Source organism: Ochlerotatus camptorhynchus, unplaced genomic scaffold (genome assembly GCF_037179485.1).
Source record: "Ochlerotatus camptorhynchus isolate MF236.1 unplaced genomic scaffold, CSIRO-AGI_Acam_v1.1 ptg000192l, whole genome shotgun sequence".
Classification (NCBI taxonomy): Eukaryota; Metazoa; Arthropoda; class Insecta; order Diptera; family Culicidae; genus Ochlerotatus; species Ochlerotatus camptorhynchus.
The window spans coordinates 82,593-87,921 of record NW_027040682.1 but is presented as its reverse complement, the minus strand read 5'-3'; positions in this window follow the sequence as shown (position 1 = coordinate 87,921).

The window sequence follows — 5,329 nt, the reverse complement described above, 5'->3', positions numbered from 1 at the left end:
ACGTATCCAGTTTTTGGGATTTTCAACACCTCTCTCCCATTGCAAGGCGAAGTAATATAATACGAAATACCCCTCCTCCGCTTGATATGATCTTATTTCGATATTTATATGTTCTACATTTTTGAGTTGTCCATACAGGTAGTAAATTTCTAGCACTCCCCCTCCCTCCCTAAATGCTGACGTAATTATTGAATGTCCCCTTGAGTGTTGCCGTTCAGTTTTCAGTTGGAGTACGATTAGCATCAATAGATAGATGATAAGACTGGTGGATACCGAGAATAGCGATTCTATAGCTTAAGTTTTATGCGAATACTGCAATAAACCATTTAATGAACTTTTATATATTCATCATATTTTGTGTTCTCCCTGTCGGGGCTCAGGTCGCAGCAATTCTGTATATAAATGGCAAAGTGTTTTACGAACCCCTCCGAGGAATTTATAGGCACAATTGATTATTAGAAACTTTAGTGGAACAACACCCACCATTTATTCTCTTTTTGTCTCCTCTCGTACACGATCGTCACAACTGCTCCAGTAATGAGTAAACATCCTCATCAGGATGTCACAGTCCCCTCTTATCTTCCCCAGATGATAAAAGATATGAACCAGAAGCTCAAGGAGTTAACTTTTTCTTTTCTGTTACATTACATCTTCCATTCGAATTTGAGCAGACCAGTAAGGGGTCTTCTCCAAGAGTCTTGATGAAACCAGTCACATATTGTAACGACGTGAAGGCTTACATGGGCCTGTCCCAAGGCTCATGCCTCAGCCCTCTTCTTTATAACTTTTATGTCAAATATATATCGACAACTGTTTGGCAGAACAATGCACGCTAAGACAACTTACAGATGACGGTGTAGTTTCCGTAAGAGGTCCACATGCCGTAGACTTGTAAGGACCATTGCATAGTTCCTTAGATAACTTTGTCGTTTTGGGCTAGAAACCTAGGGATCGAATTCTCGCCGCAGAAAACTGAACTGCTAGTGTTAAACTTTAAATGATCTTTATTTCTTGTATTTGTATGGTTTACATGTATTACATATCAAGTGACAGATGCGTCTTTTCAACTTTAGTTCTTCTGATATTTCAATTATAATTAATTACAGTTCCTAGTCCTATCAGGCCTGTTTTAAGAATGACCACCTTGGTGGGATTGGTTTGCTTTAAATTTGAAAAAGGAGACTACTTATAACTACTATTTACAACTACAACTACTATATACACCTAATCTACTATATACAAATTGCTTATCAAAGCATGTTCTGATAAAATACATTTTTGTGTAAATTTAGTGCTAATTTCGTTAATTTTGGAATCTATTTTGGCAATGCCTGCCTCTTCGTGTAAATTTGTTATTCTAGTGTCGAAAGGGCGATCAAGAACCATCCTCAGCACTCTATTCTGAGCGACCTGGATTTTGTTCCTGTGAGTCTGTGCACATGATTCCCACACCGGAGCTGCGTAGAGGATCGCAGGTGCTATGATTTGATTGTAGACGGCCAGTTTGTTCCCCTTTGAGAGGCGGGATCTGCGGCAAATCAGCGGATACAGACACCTAACCAAGGCAGAACACTTGACTACAGTTTTCTCTACATGCGAACGGAAGAGGAGCTTTTCATCGAACAACATCCCGAGATAGGTTACTTCGGCGGACCACTCAACCCTTGTGCCATCCATGATTACAGTACAAGATGGAGCCGGTTTCATTTTGGGCGATTGCCGATGGAGGAACATGATCGCTTGTGTTTTGGAGGCATTGATTTTGATTTTCCACGTGGTGGTATAATCAGCAAAGGCGTTAAGGCATCGTTGAAGTTTGTTCGTTATTTCGCGAGGCATCCTTCCTTTGACGGCTATTGCGGTATCATCTGCGAACAGGAAAAACACGCAACCGTCTCCAAGGGGAGGAATGTCGGAAGTGTACATGCTGTAAAGCAAGGGGCCCAGCAGACTGCCTTGCGGGACTCCTGCTGTTATGGAAAACGTGTCGGAAAGACAACCATTCAACGATACCTTAAACGACCTTTGCTGGAGGTAGTTACGGGTGATTTTAACCAGATGTAATGGAAAGTTGAAGTTACAAAGCTTGAATACAAGCCCATTGTGCCAGACATTGTCAAACGCCTTTTCAACGTCTAACAAGGCCATGGCTGTGGACTTGGATACAGGTTTGTTACTTCGGATGTTATTCATCACCCGTACTAACTGGTGATTGGTGGAATGCCCCTTTCTGAATCCAAATTGTTCCGGAAGGAAAATGTTATTTTCGTCGACAAACTTGAGCAAACGATTGAGAATGAGTTTCTCGAAGAATTTGCTCAGCGCTGAAAGGAGACTGATTGGTCTGTGGCTTGAAGACAATGTTGGATCCTTACCGGGTTTACGGATTGGTATGATTTTTGCTACTTTCCAGATGCTTGGAAAGTAGTGCAGTTCCAAACATCTGTTGAAGATAGAGGTTAGGAGAGACTCCCTCTTCATGCTGAGTCTCTTCAAGATCAAGTTGAATATACCGTCAAACCCGGGGGTCTTCATGTTCTTGGTGCATTTCAGCGCTGAGCAAATCTGTTGTACTGTAATCATATCCGCCGGAGGCACGACACAAGGGGAGGCATCTAGGTTTTGAACGCATTGCGCAACCTGATCTTCGAGCGGACTTTGGATATTCGAGCCAAGCAAATGCGATGAAGCGACATGCTTGCCGATCGCATTTGCTTTCTCCTGTGGGGTAATTAAAAGCCGATCGTCATCATTTTCGACTCTGAGAGGTGGAACGGGTTTGGGATGAGTTTTCAGGACCTTGGCTACCTTCCAGAATGGTCTGGAGCGGTCGTCCAGATTTTGGACAACACGCCCGAAACTTTCATTTCGGAGTGAGTCCATTCTGGAAGCAATCTGCCTATTCAGATCGGCCAATTTCACGTTTTTTGCCCAGATCTCCAGTCCTCTGAAACTGGCGTCTACGAACATTTCTTAACCGAATCAGTAATTGGGTGTGGGAATCAATAGCAACAAACTTACCCCTCACAGGAACTTGTCGAACGTATGCCTCGTCAGCCATGGATATGGCCTGTTGGAGTCCTTCCAACGTCCGGTCGATGTCATCTACGGTGTTGAGCAGTGGATTTTCATTGATGTTGCTGTCCACCATTCGTCCGTACTGCACCCAGTTGACATGGTGGTAGTCTTTACGCAGGCAGCTTCTAGCAGGAACCGGTCGGAGCTGAGATCGTTGTGCGCCTCCGGCTTGGATAGTCCGATGTTTGACAGGAAAAAGTCCAGCGTGGAGGGATTTCCCGCCGGAGAGATGAAAGTTGGTTCGTCCGGAATTTGCACAGTGTACAGACCATGTTATGCGTGGTCGAACAATAGACATCCGTTCCGGTTCCTCTGGTAGTTCCTCCAAGCTTCATGGCGGGCGTTCAGGTCGCCCCCAACGATGAATCGGGAGTTAGTACGGGTGATGGCGGTCAGGTCCTTTTTGAATTGGATTCCTAATCCGTTGCTTGCGGTACACTGGCGTGGGCAGTAAACAGCGATGAACCGGACGTTTCCAGTTGGTGATTCCACCTCCACACTAATGGCCTCAATGATAGAAGTGCGGATGTGGGGCATAGTGCAAAACTTGATTCCCTTTCTGACGATGACCGCTACACCACCCCCCCCCTGGAGGTGGTGCGATCAAGCCGGATAATGTTGTGGTCAGGCAACCAGAAGCTGTCACCGGACTTTAGGTGGTGTCGTGACCTGACCGAGGTTTCCAGCCTCGGCCACGGCTACACGAATTAGCGATGCAGCTCCCACGGGTGCGACTGCTTCTATTGCTGCTGCTGCTGCTGTTTCTGCTGCTGTTTCTGCTGCTGCTGTTTCTGCTGCTGCTGTTTCTGCTGCTGAGGTTTCTGTTGCTGCTGTTTCTGCTGCTGCTGGTGGTCCGTCACCTCCAAAATTCGTTACAAGAATGACTTTAACGAGTTTAGTTTAAATGATCTTTATTTTAGTTTAACTTGGACGATTACCATATAAATTTTTACTAAGTGATTTAATTGCTTTCTTCATCTTTAGGTATGGGCAAAATTCAAAATTTGTTTTACAGAATTAGTCCTAGACTTAGTACACGGTCGACCACCTTGGTGGGATTGGTTTGTTTTGTTTTTAGAATTTGAAGAGAAACTACTTAATACTACTATTTACAGCTTAAAACTAACCTACTCTACTATATACACTTAACCTACTATGTACAAATTGCTTATTAAAGCATGTTCAGAAAGATTGCATTTTTGAATAAATTTAGTTGTCATATCATCAATTTTGGAATCTACTTTGGGAATTTCTGCCTCTTGATGGAGGTCTGCTATTCTTGTGTCGAATGGACGATCTAGGATCATCCTCAACACTCTATTCTGTGCAGCCTGGATTTTGTTCCTGTGGGTCTGAGCGCACAATTCCCACACCGGGGCGGCATAGAAGATCGCGGGGGCTATGATCTGTTTGTAAACAGCCAGTTTGTTTTGCCTTGAGAGGCGGGATCTGCGGCAAATGAGCGGATACAAACACCTAACCAAGGCGGAGCACTTAACTAGGGTTTTCTCTATGTGCGAGCGGAACAGGAGCTTCTCATCGAACAACATCCCGAGATAAGTAACATCAGTGGACCACTCGACCCTTGTACCATCCATTATTACGGTACAGGAGGGAGACGGTTTAAGTTTTAATGATTGTCTGTGAAGGAACATGATCGCTTGGGTTTTCGAGGCGTTGATTTTGATTTTCCACGTGGTGGCATAATCAGTAAAGGTGTCAAGGCATCGTTGGAGCTTGTTCGTAATTTCACGAGGCATCCTACCCTTGACGGCTATCGCGGTGTCATCTGCAAACAGAAAGAACACGCAACCGTCTCCTAGGGGAGGGATGTCCGACGTGTAGATGCTGTAAAGCAGTGGTCCCAGCAGACTCCCTTGCGGAACACCTGCTGGGATCGGAAATTGTCCCGAAAGGGAACTATTCAACGACACCCTGAACGACCTTTGCTGGAGATAGTTACGGGTGATTTTCACAAGGTATGGTGGAAAGTTGGAGTTACAAAGCTTGTATATAAGTCCGTCGTGCCAGACATTGTCAAACGCCTTTTCGACGTCTAACAAGGCCATGGCTGTGGACTTGGATACAGCTTTGTTACTCCGGATGTTATTCATCACCCGCACTAGCTGATGATTGGTGGAATGCCCCTTACGGAACCCGAACTGTTCCGGAAGAAGAATGTCATGTTCCTCCACAAACTTGTTTAGTCGGCTGAGGATCAATTTTTCGAACAGCTTGCTCAGCGCTGAGA